Source organism: Myxocyprinus asiaticus, chromosome 44, assembly GCF_019703515.2.
Source record: "Myxocyprinus asiaticus isolate MX2 ecotype Aquarium Trade chromosome 44, UBuf_Myxa_2, whole genome shotgun sequence".
In the NCBI taxonomy this organism is placed as follows: domain Eukaryota; kingdom Metazoa; phylum Chordata; class Actinopteri; order Cypriniformes; family Catostomidae; genus Myxocyprinus; species Myxocyprinus asiaticus.
The window spans coordinates 1164745-1182937 of record NC_059387.1 but is presented as its reverse complement, the minus strand read 5'-3'; positions in this window follow the sequence as shown (position 1 = coordinate 1182937).

Here is an 18193-nt window from a genome sequence, read left to right as displayed (position 1 = left end):
AATAATAATAATTAATTGTGTGTATTTAGGATATATAAAAAGTTAGCTGTGAAATTAGCCTTAGCAAGAAAAAGATATCCGCAATTTTATTTTAAAAATATTTTAAAAATGTAGTTTCCACCACAGAATTCTATTAAACCCAATAAAGAATTACAGATGTGCTGGAAATGACACTGGTGGAAATTTTGATGAATTTCTGAAAAAATGACAGAAATTACATAAATCTCCTCTAAAGCGCTAATGTTGGACATTGTCATTAGACAAATTAAAAGTGAAAAATGTTTTAACAAGACTTTACGTTCTAGAAGTCCACAGCGTTCAAAAGTTACTGGTTACTATGGTAACCAGGATTTGTGTTCCCACACACTAGTAGCCACGCCCCCAGTATATGTGTGCACTGTGATGTTCTCTGGAGGACATCTGTGAATGGAGACGTGTGGTATGAATGGATCTGCTGACCGATATACCCTCTGCTGACATACAGCAAGTGCTCTCACAAATCTACACATCTCAGATGCTGTACAATGCCACAGAGGCCCTCTCACCTGCAGATGCACATTTGGACAGGTTTGACACTTCCTGTTTGCTTTTCAGTGCTTGAGGAGAACTGTGGCCTCAATGTGTCTGACCACAATCATGTGCAGTGGCTGTTTACATGACTTCACTGGGCCTTCAGCCATACAATCACTGCTACTAACAAGAGACAGTCTGGGTATTAAAACAATAAGCCACGAGAGGCCTTGCTTTACAGTAATTTTATCACGGCACAAACACACACAAATACACACACAACTACTTAGCTATGTGATTTGTGTGACCCATTCTTTGGGAAAAGCTCCTAAAAGCCTCTCTCCTGTCCTGTGACGGCAGGAGCCCCTGCCCCTTTCATTCACAAATCTAAAGATGCCCTTCTTTAATAATTAAATTAAAATAGTTAAATAAAACAAACTTAAAATCTCATAATCTCACAATAACAGTAATAATTTGTTATTATGAGGTTTCTTCGTAAATCATGGGCGTAATAAAGATAATTAAGTGTAGGTGCCTTTAACAGCGCGCTACAGCAGATCGGGGGTGAATTCTATTTGCAAGTGATCCTCCCTATGCCCTACTCAATCCAAAGTGCAGAGCCCTTGAAATGGGCACTCTGAAGGGAACACAGAATTACTGTATGAATATACCATTCGTCTTGTGGAAGGGCCCATTCATTTTCTCACTTTCATTTGGAACGAGCTTTCGAGTGGCATCCCCTCCCGCAGCAGTGCCCTTTAAGGGAGCAAAAATGTCATTTTGTATTCCACCTGAAGCATCGAAGTGGCGCCATGGAGCAACAGCTTTTTTTTATTCTGTTTGTTTTATGAAGTTACATGTGAAACGCCACAGAAGATATCTTTTTACAGAATATAAACTCTAAAAATGTTTTTTCTCCAGGCCATAACTTGATATTAATTTAATATGTGAGTGAAATAATGTTGTTTTCTATTCGCGAACTTTCCGATCGGCACAATGATTTGACCGTATGTTTGTGTACAGTAAATAATCATATTTCATAATAGAAACGGAACACTTCTAATTTGTCAACAAATTAAAAAGCACCTGGAAAGAGTTGGTTATATTGCCTGTGTGCATTGTGAAGTCTTTAAAACAACACTAATTTTGTGTTAAGGTGAATAGTTATTAATTATTTTGATGTTTTATTTTTTTCAGCACAAAACGTCAAAAGTATGCCAAAACAGTTTATGTATTATTATTTAAGTGACTCAAGAGCAAGCATACAGTAATTTCCTCATTTATTTTCTGCCTGCAATGCAGGCAACATGTATAATAAATAATTTGTAACTAAACATGTTTACCTACTTTGAACTCATTTTTGATGCAACAATAATTTAATAAATACATTTTAATCCAGAAATTACATTGCTTGCATTGCTTTTTTAAATTTATGAAACATATAATGCAAACCAACACAGGTCAGATAAAATGTTCACTCTATGTATTGTGTTGTAAATTCATCAACAGATTAATACTCGATTGCTACCGCATTTCCGACATTACATGGCACACCTGCAGTGTAAACAGCTTTATTAATTATAATGGGAGTGGTCCCATCATCTTCAGTGATAGAAATATAATATGTCTTTTATAGAATACCGCCATTAACTGAAGGAGCTAGTTTGGTTTGGTTTTTGTTTAAACTAGCAGACTAATCACTTTCAGAAAAATACCATGGTATTACCATTTTTTAACATGTAGGCTACCCATTCAAAACCATGGTGATGAGGTCAGAATGGAAGCAGCAGAGATAAAATGATAAAGTTAGGGTGCAGTGATGAGAGAAGTGAAAGGAGTGATGTGACAAGAAAAAGATTAGAGCCATATAACAAAAAAACAAAAGACACTGTGCCATTACCAGGGTAATACCATGGTACTGGATGATTATATTCATATATTTCATGATACTGTCATAGTACTCCAAGATACTTAAAAAAAAAAAAAATACCATGATTTTACTATGACACATGTCAAAAACATGGGATTATGGCCTTTTTGTTAGGAATATAATAGAATAGGTTATTGTTTGTCAAAAAGGAAATAATGGAAGAAAATATGTTTATAATACATGAAAAATGCTTAAATACTCAAAAAGCAAAGTATAAGTTAAGTATATATAAGTGCTACTCTTTAAAAAAATTATAAAATAAATAAATCATAATAGTCTTAATAATGATAGTATTTGACTAACTGGGGCCCAAGTCAGGAAGCAGACAAACTTGTTAATCCAAACATCTGCTAGCCTTGAGACGTCACATAGGTCACATAAACTACAATACATAGAGACTGTATCACCTAGATATCATATAGAGACTGTGTCTGTTCCCTGAACTACCAAACACAAAACTCTCACTAATCATTTAGAATTTTTTTTTTTTTTTATTAAGGTCAAAAATATATATATATTGAAGATAAACAACATATAAAGGTAGGGCAACTAAACATTAGAACTCTTTCTACCAAAGCACTAATTGTAAATGAAATTATTGCAGATCATAGTTTGGATGCGCTCTGTTTGACTGAAACCTGGCTTAAACAGGATGAATATATTTGTTTAAATGAATCTACTCCCCCAGGTTATTGTTATAAACATGGCTGCTTGCGCCTAGCTCGAGTCTGTGTTTGTAGACTGCTAGCTTTATTTAGCATTGCTTATCTATCTGGTTTTAGCTTTTCATTTTTAATATCTGCCATTTTTCAGCGTGTATCAGGTTTTCCCCCGCATTACAATTCAACTGCGTGCATTTTTCCGCATGCATCCGCTTTCTATTTTTATCGTGATTAAACTGCGTGCATTTTACAGTGCGCACCCATTTTCTCCTCTGTGTTACACAGATTACTGCATCGATCTCAAAGCACAGTTTATCAAGAACAACCAACAACAACAAACAATTGTGATAAGTCATGGCATCCGCTCATCTTATTTCTTCCTGCATTACATGCCACATGTTTACTATAGCTTCTTCTGTCAGCAGTGAAGAATTCACATGTGATAAATGTAAGGAATTAGTCAGGCTGATGGAGAAGGTTAATGAGTTAGAGACCCGCATCTGAACGCTAGTGGAGGTCAGTGAGTAAGAGAAGCCAGTAGATACTGTTCCGGATGCGGGTAGTACAGCGAGCAACACACACACTTTGGTTCCATCTGTAGAGCCGCAAAAGGGCATTTGCGTGACATCTCGTCAGTATACTCGCTCAGCAAAGCGACACCACTCTCCCATTCCTGTTTGGGTTTACAATTGATTCTCCCCACTCAGTGATGCACCCACTGAGAATCATGTTGAAAGAGCCTTGGTCATAGGTGATTCTATTGTAAGGAACGTGGAAATAGAGACTCCAGCCACCATCGTTAAATGCATTTCGGGTGCCAAAGCATCTGACATCAGATCAAATTTACAAGTGCTGTCTAATGATAAACTTAGATTTTCTAAAATTGTTATTCATGTCGGCACTAACGATGTCCGGCTTTGTCAGTCGGAGATCACTAGAGATAATGTAAAAGTGGTGTGTGAACTTGCAAAAACAATGTCAGACCATGTAATATGCTCTGGCCCCCTCCCTACTCGTTGTGGTGACAAGTTTTATAGTAGATTAGTGTCACTGAATGTCTAGATGTCTGAGTGGTGTCTGGAGAATATCATAGGATTTATAGACAATTGGAAGAGTTTTTGGGGTAGACCTGACCTGCTAAAGAGAGACAGACTCCTTCCCTCATAGTCTTAATAGTGATAGTACTTGACTAACTGGGGCCCAGGTCAGGAAGCAGACAAACTGGCTAATCCGAACGTCTGCTAGCTGCCATGAGACGTTACACAGGTCACATAAACTACTACACATAGAGACTGTATCACCTAGATTTCATATAGAGACTGTGTCAATTCCCCAAACTACCAAACACAAACCCCTCACTAAATCATTTAGAAAAAAAAAAAAAAAAAGTTTAAATGAATCTACTCCCCCAGATTATTGTTATAAAAATGATTTACTCAATCTACACCACGCTATCGTTCAGGTAGAACAATTGTTTCGACCACTAAAGACAGCTTCACTAATAATCTTCCAGATCTATCTCATACACTCAGTAAGTCCCAAAGTCTAGAAGAACTTGATGAAATAAAATAAAATATAAATAGAGTCTTCTCTAGCACTCTTGATAGTCACCCCATTAAAGAAAATTAAAGAAAAAAGCCCCGCACCATGGTACATTGATCACACTCTTGCTCTCAAGAGAGCAGCTAGGAAAATGGAGCGCAAGTGGAAGAATACAAAATTAGAGGAATTTTGTGGTGCATAGAATTATAGTGTCTGTAGCTACAGACAGGCACTAAAATATGCCAGGTCAGCATATTTTAGCAAACTCATAGAAAATAACCACAACAATCCTAGGTGTTTATTCAGTACTGTGGCAAAATTGGTTAGGAATAAAGCCTCAACTGAACCAGATATTCCGTCACAGCACAATAGTAATGACTTCATGAATTTCTTTACTGATAAAATTTAAATAATCAGAAATATAATTGGAATTATGCAATTATCTGTCACAGTACCTCAGAAAACAGTGTCTCATAATTTTCCTCACATGCCACTTCAATCCTTCGCTGTCATAAGTCATGAAGAGCTAACAAAACTTACCAAAACATCAAAAGCCACAACATGTATGTTAGATCCAATACCAACTAAGCTCTTAAAAGTGGTATTCCCTGTAATCTCAGAACCTTTTCTTAATATTATTAACTCCCAAAAGTTAAGTATGGAGTGTCACAGAGATCAGTTTTAGGGCCTCTGATTTTCTCCTTATATATATATATATATATATGCTTCCCCCAGGAGATATTATCAGGAATCATGGAATAAGTTTCCACTGTTATGCCGACAATACCCAACTTTATATTTCTTCAAAACCCAACAAAATTTCACAATACTCCAAATTAGCAGAGTGTATCAATGAAATCAAAGATTGGATGGCCAGAAATTTCCTTCTACTCAATTCTGACAAAACAGAGGTATTAGTTATTGGACCAAAAACCTCTAAAATATAATTTGAATCTCAATGGATGTACTGTTACATCATCTTCAGCAGCGAAGAACTTAGGTGTTATATTTGATACCAATATGTCATTTGAAAATCAAAAGTAACAGTCAGTATCTGGTGTGGCCACCAGCTGCATTAAGTACTGCAGTGCATCTCCTCCTCATGGACTGCACCAGATTTGCCAGTTCTTGCTGTGAGATGTTACCCCACACTTCCACCAAGGCACTTGCAAGTTCCCTGACATTTCTGAGGGGAATGGCCCTAGCCCTCACCCTCCGATCCAACAGGTCCCAGACGTGCTCAATGGGATTGAGATCCGGGCTCTTCGCTGGCCATGGTAGAACACTGACATTCCTGTCTTGCAGGAAATCATGCACAGAATGAGCAGTATGGCTGGTGGCATTGTCATGCTGGAGGGTCATGTCAGGATGAGCCTGCAGGAAGGATACCACAAATCTATCCCGCTCCAGAGTACAGGCCTCGGTGTAACGCTTATTCCTTCGATAAACGCAAGTCTGACCATCAACCCTGGCGAGACAAAACCGCTACTCGTCAGTGAAGAGCACTCTTTGCCAGTCCTGTCTGGTCCAGTGAAAATGGGTTTGTGCCCATAGGCAACATTGTTGCCGGTGATGTCTGGTAAGGACCTGCCATATAACAGGCCTACAAGCCCTCAGTCCAGCCTCTCTCAGCCTATTGCGGACAGTCTGAGCACTGATGGAGGGATTGTGCATTCCTGGTGTAACTTGGGCAGTTGTTGTTGCCATCCTGTACCTGTCCCGCAGGTGTGATATTCGGATGTATCGATCCTGTGCAGGTGTTGTTACACATGGTCTGCCACTGCGAGGACAATCAGCTGTCCTACCTGTCTCCCTGTAGCACTGTCTTAGGTGTCTCACAGTACGGACATTGCAATTTATTGCCCTGGCCAATTCTGCAGTCCTCATGCCTCCATGCAGCATGTCTAAGGCACGTTCACACAGGGACCCTAGGAATCTTTCTTTTTGGTGTTTTTCAGAGTCAGTAGAAAGGTCTCTTTAGTGTCCTAAGTTTTTATAACTGTGACCTTAATTGCCTACCGTCTGTAAGCTGTTAGTGTCTTAACGACCTTTCCACAGGTGCATGTTCATTAATTGTTTATGGTTCATTGAAAAAGTATGGGAAACATTGTTTAAACACTTTAAAATAAAGATCTGTAAAGTTATTTGGATTTTTACAAAATTATCTTTAAAATACAGTGTCCTGAAAAAGGGACGTTTCTTTTTTTGCTGAGTTTATATGAATTTAGTTAATCCAGGATGAACTTCAAAGACATTAGTCATTAATCTTACAGTTCTTACAAAATCTTTTTTTAAACACTGGCCCTTAACACTTTAATAATTTTAAACCATGACTTGCACTGCACATAAATAAATAATATTGCCATTATATTCATGCTGGTTAACCAGAGGGCAACTGGCCTTTTTGCTTCCATTCATATCCCGAGGTTACCAGAGCCTGCCAGATTCAGCTCCGTTCCTGCTTGGTGTCGGACTCCACTGCTACGTGTCGCTGAGAGATGACGACAAACAACAGCCGGTGCTAGCCAGACACCACTTTAATTTTTTTACTTCAGAGGATGAACTGATGCCAACTCCAACTGTAAGACAATGGATACTTCATATGCCACTGCCTGAACCATGGATTTAGGATGGACCCCACCGAACCTCACCGAAATGACCTGCCGGTTGAACTGCAATGCACCTCACTGATCTCTGCCTGCATCACCTTTATCTATTGATGGACTATACTCTTGAAATGGAATACATAGACTATCATTTAATTGCCAACAAAAACCTTCATCAGCCAACTAACAAACGACAATGCATCTACAGTATGTGAACTTCTGCATTTAATCCAGGATGGACTTCAAAGACATTAGTCATTAATCTTAAAGTTCATTAAAAATATATTTTATTTTTATTTTTAAAACACTGGACCTTAACTCTTACTTAATTTACAAATTTAAAACCATGCCTTGCACTGAACACAAATAACTAATATTAGCATTATATTCATCTTGTTTAGCCAAGATTATTTTTCTCCATTAACCAACATTTTATGGAGTTTTGTGTTCATTGCCACAGTCTCCTTCAGCTTGCTCACAGGGGTTCTAAATACAATTCTTATTTAATTATTTAATTTCTATACACATGTTACTGTCATATTTAATCAAACTACACAATGATCACTATAAGACATTATAGATATTACAGTTTCATAAAAAAATAAAAAAAATAAAAAAACATTTATTCGTTTTTGTTAATGCATGATTTCCTGTAAAGCTGCTTTGAAATGTGTAATGTGTGTTGTGATAAGTGCTATACAAATAAAAATTATTTGACTTGACTTGACCTTTCACCCCTGTCCCTGCTGAGGTCTGTGCATGCCACTGTTCCTGTCGGAACACATCCATTAAAATACACCATTCACTTGAAACCTTGAGTGGAGACTTATACTCTAATTATAAACCTCCATCTAGAAAGATTTCATATATTAGATTCAGTGGTGACTGATGCTTTTCAAGATTGGTGATGTCACAGATGTCAGTTTTCAATGGCAAAATGTAGAAATAAGATCTTTATATATATATATATATATATATAAATAATGGTGTCTAGATGTTGCTCCCAAAACGTGTTTCTCAAACTACTACTAAAATAGTTCACGCAAAAATGAAAAGATTATTATTATTTATTTTTTTTTTTTAAGAATATCTTGTCTGCTCTTTTCCATATAATGAAAGTGAAAGGGGACTGGGTCTTTCAAATGACAAAAAGCACCATAAAAGTAGTCCAGACCAGGGGTCATTGGTGCTTTTCGAAAGTGGGGAAGCACACACTATGTTTTTGTAATGTTGCTCCCAAAACTGCTCAAACTACTACTCAAACTGTTCAATTGCTTTAACGAAATTTTTTTTTAATAAAAGCTCAAAACTGTTTTTACAACAAAATAAACGATTAGTACAACTTAAATAAAGGTGTTACCACAGATTGCAAATAACTGCATGTGTATATCCGAGTTGCCGAACACTGCGCTTGTCAGCGGTGCATGCAGATCTCTTATGCTGTCAATCATGTACATCACTGTTTTAATTATGGACCTTACTTACATTAGCATCATTTTTATTTTTTTATGGGAATGACAACAAGACTGTGAGGGTTACACTTACTGTCCCTTCAATGGGTTGTACTGTTGTTTAAAGGGGTCATGACATGAGGAATAAAAATTTCCTTGATCTTTTGACATATGTATAAGAGGTCATTGCACTATAAAAACATACTGTAAGTTTCAGAACTGAAAACTTCCTCCTTAATAGAAAAATAGCATTTATTTAAATCAGGCTCTAGAAATGGCCGTTTGGAATTTGTGGAACTTGTGACATTACAAGGACCAAATACATCTGCATATGACTGCCTCCATCAAGACATCAACGCCTATTTTTCATCATTGCACCATTGGCCCCGCCCACTGATGCTCACAGTCAGTCAGATAGGCGAAGAGGAGAGAGGGCCTGTCATGGGAGATTCATCCAAAGGGGACTTACACAAGACACCTTCATGTGCCTATCTGGATTTAAATGTTTTTCTACACTAGATGAACAGCTTTGACTAGAGGCACACTGGCCATCGGGAGAACTGGGACTTTTCCCACTGGGCCGGCCACGAAACGGGGCCGCGATATGTCAAAGTTGGCCACGATATGATGAAGGGGGCTGCAATAAGCTGAAGGGGTCCATAAAACAATGCCGCAATATGCAGAAGGGGACAGCGAAACATACTGATCTCACATTGATGGGACAGTTAAAAACTCTATTGGACCCATGTAAAACCGTGAGTAAACAGTTTCATTCATGAATATTTCAAATGTCATGACTGTTTTTTAGTTAAGGTGCCGTTGTGCTTAATATATTCAGATGCAATGTATATTACCTGATGCATATTACTCTGCATTATGCAATGCAGTAAATTATTCCTAATCATACAGTGTCAAATCAGGCACTACTAAACTGCATGTCCCTGTTGCTTAACAAGTTGATTTTCAGCTGTAAATCTCAGCACATAGGGACAGCTCATGCCATTCAGTCATAACACACAAATCTAAACACTGGCACAGACAGAATACATATGTCAGCTCCTGTACGTGGTCATCAGACGGGCTCAACCCCCCAGTCCGCCCTGCATATCCATCACCTCTCACCCATTAAAATTTAATTCTGGTTACTGAGTGAGGTCATTGAAACTTTTATCTCAATCCTTCTTTATCTTCTCTTCATTAAGTTCTCATGGCGTAATATCCCGAGAGCTCGCCGGCTAAGGATGATGTTTTGAATAATGAAGAGTCATTATTCCTGCTCCGAATGCTTGTTAATTCAAATGATGATATTAAAACTATAGTAGCCTTTAGCAGTGGGGTGATTTCTAGCATACTTTATCATGTATCAATATATACTCTGTTTGTCAAAACTGCCCTGGGCAGAGGGTGACATTCTCATGGCGGAGTGGAGCGCTTCACAGGCCCCGCAATACTCCAAGGTGACAACTCTCAGAGACCAAGCCCTCGGGAAACAGGGACAGAACCCGACTTCAAGTGCCATCAAACACACACACACACACACACACACACACACACACACAATTGTGCCGTCTTCTCCATCTCTGTCTTTTGATGTTGTGAAAAACACACACATAGTACGTACTGGCATCTGTGTGGCAATACACACACCATCACACAAACATGTATATATATGCTTGATTGTATACATTATTCATTGCATTTACAAATCTTTTATTTTTTATGCTTTTTAATTTTTGCTTGGTGATGTTGATCATTTCCACATTGCAGCTAATATAGCTGTAGATATTGGTGCTGTCGGCTTAAAGTGCGTCTTGGGGGTAAAATCGCAGAAGGACGTGTCTTTTGGGGAATTCATGGGTGTTATTTACACGAGCTGGCTGTGAAGATTAAATGTTTTATTTGTAGGTCTATACGTCTGAAAAACAGCCATGCTATTAGCTAGTTTGTGGTCATGTGACTGGTTTATCTCATTATGAATGAGAGTTCTTGGAATATTGGTATATAAGCAAGTGTAACTCTCTTGTGATTTCCAGCGGCCCAGCCAAGGTGTGCTTTTAGGCCTAATAGAGTGAATAATCTGAGGGTTGCAGATATCCAGCACAAACCTTGCCGCCAGCCATGCACACACACACATAGTACTGACTAAGTCTGGTAAAACACACATGCACACAAACAACAGAATGTACAGCTAACTAAAACTAAAGCATGCAGAGATACTTAATGCAATGTGTATGTGTAACCTGTCCTGCTCGACCCACTTTGAATGGGATTCAAACTGGCATCTCTGGCATGGGAGGCAGGCACACTAACAAGGAGGCTAAAGGCAACAGCCTTTAGCTTAAGTTGCTAGTGCACCTCTTGAGGCCAGGGGAGTGAGTTTTACACACTGCACAGCTACCTACCAGCTGGCTACCATTACACTCACCCCCCTAAACCTCACTCCCATCCGGATCACGGCACCACTGTAACCGGTCCTGCTTGACCCGCTCTGAGCGGAATCCGAACCGGCATCTGCGGCATGGGAGGCGGGCACGTTAATGAGGAGGCTAAAGGCTAAAGCCTTTAGCGTCAGTCGCTAGTGTGCCTCTTGAAGCCAGGGGAGTGAAGTTTACACACTGCACATCTACCTACCAGCTGGCTACCATTACATATGCATGTGGTCTTTGTGTTGTTTTGTTGCCTTTTTTTGTACTCTTTCATTTGGTCATTTGGTTTAATGTGTTCGGATTTCTTAGAAGTTTCTTTTGGCTGTCATGGTGCTCATTTTAATTGAACAAACAGAAGTGTACAGCAACATTTTTCTATACTTTGCCTAATTGTCTCTTTGAATGTTTATCTGTCCAGGTTCATTCAGTAGTGCATGACTGCATTTCTCTTTTCTCTATAGTGCAAGGCTCTTTTCAGGGTGTACTTGGCTCATTTCAGGGGTCTGAGAGAGCTTTGCATGAATTTTAGCTGGTATGTGAACACTCTTTTAAAGTGAAATGAAATGAGATCATCTCATGAGGTATTCGAAACACTCCAGGTTCAATTTATTTTCACATTTGCGGCCTTCAGAATATTTTTGCCTGTTACAGTTTACCATAGAAAGGCAGAATTATATGCAGCACTGCAGAGGAGATGAGCTCATTAATCTATTTATATGACAGAATGACTATTATAATGTGTGTGTGTGTGTGTGTGTGTGTACATATATATATATATATATATATACATGTTATTCTACACAGCAACTCACAATTAGTTTTTCTGTCAGAATGAAGGCTTTAGGGTTAAAGAGCACAACTTTGCTATGCTGAGTGAAAGTGAGCAAATTTTGACAGAAATATTTTACTACTGAATTATTTTGTGTGGTATTATATTGTACAGTATTTTATTTTTAATAATTTTCTTAATTATAATAATAATACAAAGAAGAAAAAGAAGAACAAATAATTCATTTTATATTTAATAGCAAATTCTAGTATTTTGTTACAAAAAAATATCAGTGTGAATGGAAAGTGGGCTGACACGACACACTCTCAAGACGAAACATCACTGGGTGACTTTTTACATGCACCACCAAAATGTTGCTCTTTATCAGTATTTTAAATGTCACTCTGATGCCATATTCAATTCTTTTCAGAGGATTCCATTACTACATTTTAAATAAAATGATTTGAAATCATTGTCATCATTTACTCATTGCTTTATCATTTAAATTGTGTTTTGTTTGTCATGGGACACAACGGTTTTTTTCAGAATGTTGCAAGTTGCAGCTCAAAAAATTTAGAAAAACACCATACAAATTTTCATGAAAGTAATCCTCTGTTTATATGCTGTATTAGACGCAAGTTATTTGGCTACCCTATTACAGGTAAAAGGACCAATCAGCTTACACTATGCAAGCCGATTGGCTTAACATGTCACATGTGAGTGAGCCAACTGGCTAATAGATAACAAGTTCAAAGATCCTATCAGCTTGTGCCACATAAAGTTGCATGATTGAACTTTGGTTATTTCACTGTTGACAAGTAACATGTTAATGTAGGTATGACATATTGATATCATATTACTGTTGGTGGGCTAGATCTGCTACGCTGCTGCAGAGAAAATACACAGACATACTGAGTTAATATGTGGAATTGTGGACATGTTGCTGCCGCTGCTGCACAATTAGACAAAACACATGACATGCTGGATCAAGCTTCCACACAAACAGACATTACAGACAATTCCCCAACAAAGTAGGGAAGCTGCACAAAAAGTGTAAACACATACACAAGCCCCAACCAAGCAGATGTATCACCAGGACTTGTGTACTGCTGCTGCTCTGAAGAGCCATCTAGCTAGGTGTGTCTATGGCCACTGATTATATGGTGTAATGATAAATGAACTACATTTGTATGTGTTCCTCTGCCTGCTTATCCGAATATCTGCACCTGAACCAGGAAAGTCCAGAGATTATAACTAGTGACTTAGACTAGCTATGTGTGCATTTATTTAATCTAATGACCTAAGATAGTGCCAGCCAATTTTGGCTAAGTCTTACCTATTTAAAGATTTTATGTGTCATGGCCAAAAGCAGACCTTACTGTGCAAGCTAATAGAAGAAAAGCCCCAGCAACCACCTGAGCATTTGAATTGGTTAAGTTTAGGTGTAGGGATGGGGTTAGGTTTTCAAATATAATGAAATATAATTAATAAAAACATATTGTGATTAAATACGCAATAATATCTGAAGATTTCAGAGCCTTCGACAGAATTGTCAGAACTCTGTTCTATTCTGTCCGTGATGTTTTCTTGGTGTAGGAAAAATGTTGCTATGGTGATGCATGGAGTAGAATTATCAGTTATTTTAGTGGAGTACCTGTATTAAAGGTGCTTCAGATGTTCATGCTTCTCATCTGTGTACCTGCATGTTGATATCAGACACACTGAAGAAGATCCGTGAAGTCCTCATGCTTGTGTATGTATTCGTTTTTTCAAATGTTCTGTTCGGACAGTTATTTTCTTTTAAAGCCGCTTGTAACTGACATTGTTTAAACTCTTGTTTTGGCGCAGCTGTTGATTGACGGGTGAGGGGTGATGCTTCACTGCTGTCTGGGATGCATTCAGGACGGATGTGTTTCTGACTACCTCCCAGGGATGGACTGGCCATCGGGAGCACCAGGATTTTCTCAGTGGGCCGGCCGAGTAATGGGCCAGTCGATCGAGTAGTGGGCTGATACGACTAAATGGCTGCATTTTGTGACTGTTTTGTTTTTTTCACCCGTGCAACTACAAAATTGCTTGGTAAGAAATTGCTGTGTAATATGTGTGCAAAAAATGTGTTGTATTGTTGCTGATCATTTGTATTTTCTTGTTGGTCAATATATATATTTTTATTTATTTATTTTGCTTTATTTTAGGAATGTAATTGTTGTTTTTTAATGAATGAATTAATGTAATTTTCTTGTAATTTGACACAACCTTGAGTTTTGGAAATGCATTATACAAATGAAACATTAATGTTACTGCTATTTGTATTATTACTTCTATTAATGTACTAAACTTAATTGTTTATCATTTATGGTAGTAGTTATATTACAAAAAGGCCTCAAATGTGAAAGCAAGACACATGTACACACATGCACCCTCCAAAAAATCAAATATGTTGGAGTTAAAGAGCATGGAGGTGGGTGCTCTACCTGATAATGGGTTTTGTGGACCCCTGCAGGCATGAACCGTTGGCAGATACTGAATGCTGCAGAGGATCAATGGAAGAATGACAGAGAGAGAGAGAGAGAGAAAGAATGAACAACGACGGATGTATAAAGCAGCAGAAATCATGTGGCATCAGTGTTTGGGAAGAGGTGAAGATCCAGCTCAGGAAGTAATCTGTTGTTAAGACACAGGGCCGCTGTCAGGTTTCCATCAGCACGTGGATTATGACAGCCCAATTGTCATTTACATCAGCTCGTACTTTTATGCGGCAGTGGCGTGCTGGTTAATAGCATTTGCCGAACAATGAGCTTGGTCGCATCAACTCAATCTCTGCCGTCAAATCCACAAGTTGGAGAGCACTGAGCTCTTGTTGATGGTTGCAAAGACAATAGCTGTTGTTGCGGTCTGGTAACAGAGCTAATTCCTCCTATCTCTGCGCCACATACGTCCGCCATGGTTGTCACTTTGGGCATATCTCTCGCGATGTATCAACTCCTTCCATTGTCTTTGTGCGCTGTCTTCAATAATCCTGTCTAACGCCTGTGTATTCCAGGACCGCATGAGTACCATGACCACGAACAGACTCGAGACATCTATAATGTGCCATTCTTTTATTTCCGTTGAGAAATGTCTGTCTAAGCTGCGGGGTTAAGGCCCTTGTTTTTATTCAGACAGAATTTGGATCTTTCTGAAGTGCAGGGACAAAAACACGTCTCACTTTCTAGGAAAATGCGGTATTATCAAATGTGTCAATCCAGTTAAAGCAAAACATTTCCAACTGAAATTGCGACATCTGTCTGAACCTTTAATTAAGGTGTGTGAGATGACTTGCCGAGCTTGAGTTGCACAATAGAGCACTTTTTTATTAACATAAAGTTTCCTAGGTTAAAATGGCACAGCACAAAGGTCTCTCTTTTAGATCAGGAAACTAGTGGAGGTCTCAGTTATGTTTCATGTAACTTTAGCCCTATTCGGACGGGATTAGTTTTATAAGGGGAAGTGGGGTAATCCAATAGTTACCAGAGCCTCTCCATGATTTAAACCTCATGCAAAATGGTCATATCAGTAATTTTTCCTGACTTTCCTGTGCTGGAAAAGATTACAGCAATTTTTACCTTCTATAAAACGGCCAGTAAAAACAACCCCAAGTTATACTATTCCAATGCAAATTGATATTAAAGGGAAGGGTAAATATTACCCAATCTCCTGTGAGAAAGTGACAGAGTTTTCCCTGTATTTTTCGCTTTAAGAATGGAGGTGCTCCTGGATGCTGTTTTTTATCTCATTGTACCAGAGACATTTTAGCTGAGACGGACCACTTGTATTAAAAGGAAGGGGAAAAATTGGAATGCCCAATATGGCAGATGCAGAACAGGGTGTCCCACCTTACTGGTAGAGCAAATTAACTTTTAGATAGAGACATTGCCTGTCAGTTCATTTGAGAACATGCATGCTTGTTAGCTTGACCAACCATTTTGGAGATTTCAGTCTTTCCCTGTGCAAGTAGATAGGAGCTGTTCTTGCATGCCACTTGTATAAGTAGACAATAGCTGCCCAGGAGTGGTCCAATTGGACTGACTTGCCTTATAAGGGAATTTGCTTGTATCCAAAGTTCATCGTGTGGTAGTAAGATGTAGTAAGATTTATTCTGCAAGTAATCAGCTAAATAAATATTAAAAGTAATAAATAAATATTGTTTTCCAAATGGAATAATTGTGAACAATCTTTTCTAATAATTTTTAAAAGCATCTTTCACCCCAAACTAAGATGAAGCATCCCAAGCTGAAGTTTCAGCCCTCATTCAGCTGCTGACATTATTTGCTGCGATGGCATACTATCTTGCAATAAGGAACAGTGTCGAACTAGATTATGTATCACACATGGGGCTGTTTTGACATGATGACAATGCGTAAATGATGAAGACATAGCCACTCGACAATTTCTACAGACAATGCTTCTCCCTTGTGAATTGACAGAAAACATTGCAGATGTCCATAGTAAAACGTACTTTTCAGAAATATGTCAGAAAAACAACTCCCATCCAAATAGGTCAAATAGGTTTTTTGTGACAAAAACTTGGCTCAATGTTGGTGAGTTGGATCCTCTGTCTGAACTTTCTCCAAGTGACTGTGACTTTTTCAGCTCCCCCAGAAGTGAAGGATGTGGTGGGGGTTTAGCCACAGTTTTTAAAAACACTTTTAAGTGCCGTTTACTGCCTTCAGAACATTACCAAAGTTTTGAAGTGCAATTGCTAAACCTACAATTCTTTTTAACACAATAAATAACGTACTCTCTCCTGTTGTCGTCTCCTGTCTTGAGGCTACCTCTGAGAACTGTACATGCTTTTTGGACTTTTTTACAAGTAAGGTCGGAGCTTTCTGTTCATGCTTCGCTGATAATTCTGAAGAGCCCTCTGATTCTGTAATATGCTCTGCCCATTTAGATCGGTTTGAATCCTAATCTCTCCTAAAATTAAATCATATAATCCGACAGATGAAACTAACGACCTCCTCTGCTGACGTTATTCTCGCTCTGCTCTTTATAGAAGTGATGGAAACCGTGTTTTATCCATTTTGAACGGATCCCTAAGAGATGGCATCGTTCCTTTAAGCATGCAGAGGTCCTACCTCTCCTTAAGAAGCATAAACTGGGGGGCCTGGGTAGCTCAGCAATTAAAGACACTGACTATCACACCTTGTGTCACAAGTTCATATCCAGGGCATGCTGAGTGACTCCAGTCAGGCTTCCTAAGCAACCAATTGCCCAGTTGCTAGGGTGGGTAGAGTCATTGGGTTAACCTCCTCGTGATCGCTATAATGTGGTTCTCGCTCTCGATGGGGCGCGTGGTGAGTTGTGCGTGGATGCTGCGGAGAATAGCGTGAGGCCTCCACATGTGCTAGGTCTCCGTGGTAACGCGCTCAATAAGCCATGTGATTAGATGTGTGGATTGACTGTCTCAGATGCGGAGGCAACTGAGATTTGTCCTCCGCCACCCCGATTGAGGTGAGTCACTATGCCACCACGAGGACTTAGAGCGCATTGGGAATTGGGCATTCCAAATTGAAAAAAAAAAAAAAAAAAAAGGAAGCATAATCTGGATCATACTAATTTTAATAATTTCCAGCCTATTTTCAAACTTGAATTTTTATCTAAAGTCTTGGAAAAAATTGTGTGCTCTCAACTTTCCTAATTTTTAGACGAAAACAATATTTGAGATAAATTTCAGTCTGGGTTCAGAGCTTGTCATGGCAATGAGTCTGCACTTCTGAAGCTGACTAATGACTTGCTCCTCACTTTGGACTCTGGAGATCAGCTATTTAAATTTTTCTTGACCTGAGTGCTGCGTTTAATACAGTAGACCATACTATTGTTCTTGATTGGGTTAAGTGTGATGTGGGAAAAAAACGGTACAACCTTGGCCTTACAGCTTAAATTTCAGATAGAACTGTGAGTGTTAGGATTGGGAACTCTTCCTCTCCCTCTGTACCTTTCACATGTGAGATTCCACAAGGGTCTATTCTGGGTCCAATTTTATTATCAATATACACGCTTCCACTGGGCTCTATTTTCAAGAAGCATAATATCTCATATCATTGTTATGCCTATGACACTCAGTTATATGTCTCTCTCAGTCCTACTGGTGGTTCCTTTTCTTCTATCATTGTTTGCCTGCAGGAAAATAAATGCTGGATGGCAAGAAATTTCCTTCAGCTCAGTGAGAGCAAGACAGAAATAGTTGTGTTCAGACCCCCAAATGCAGTCTCTGACATTACAAGCAACTTGGCATCTTTGTCGTCAGCTGTTCAC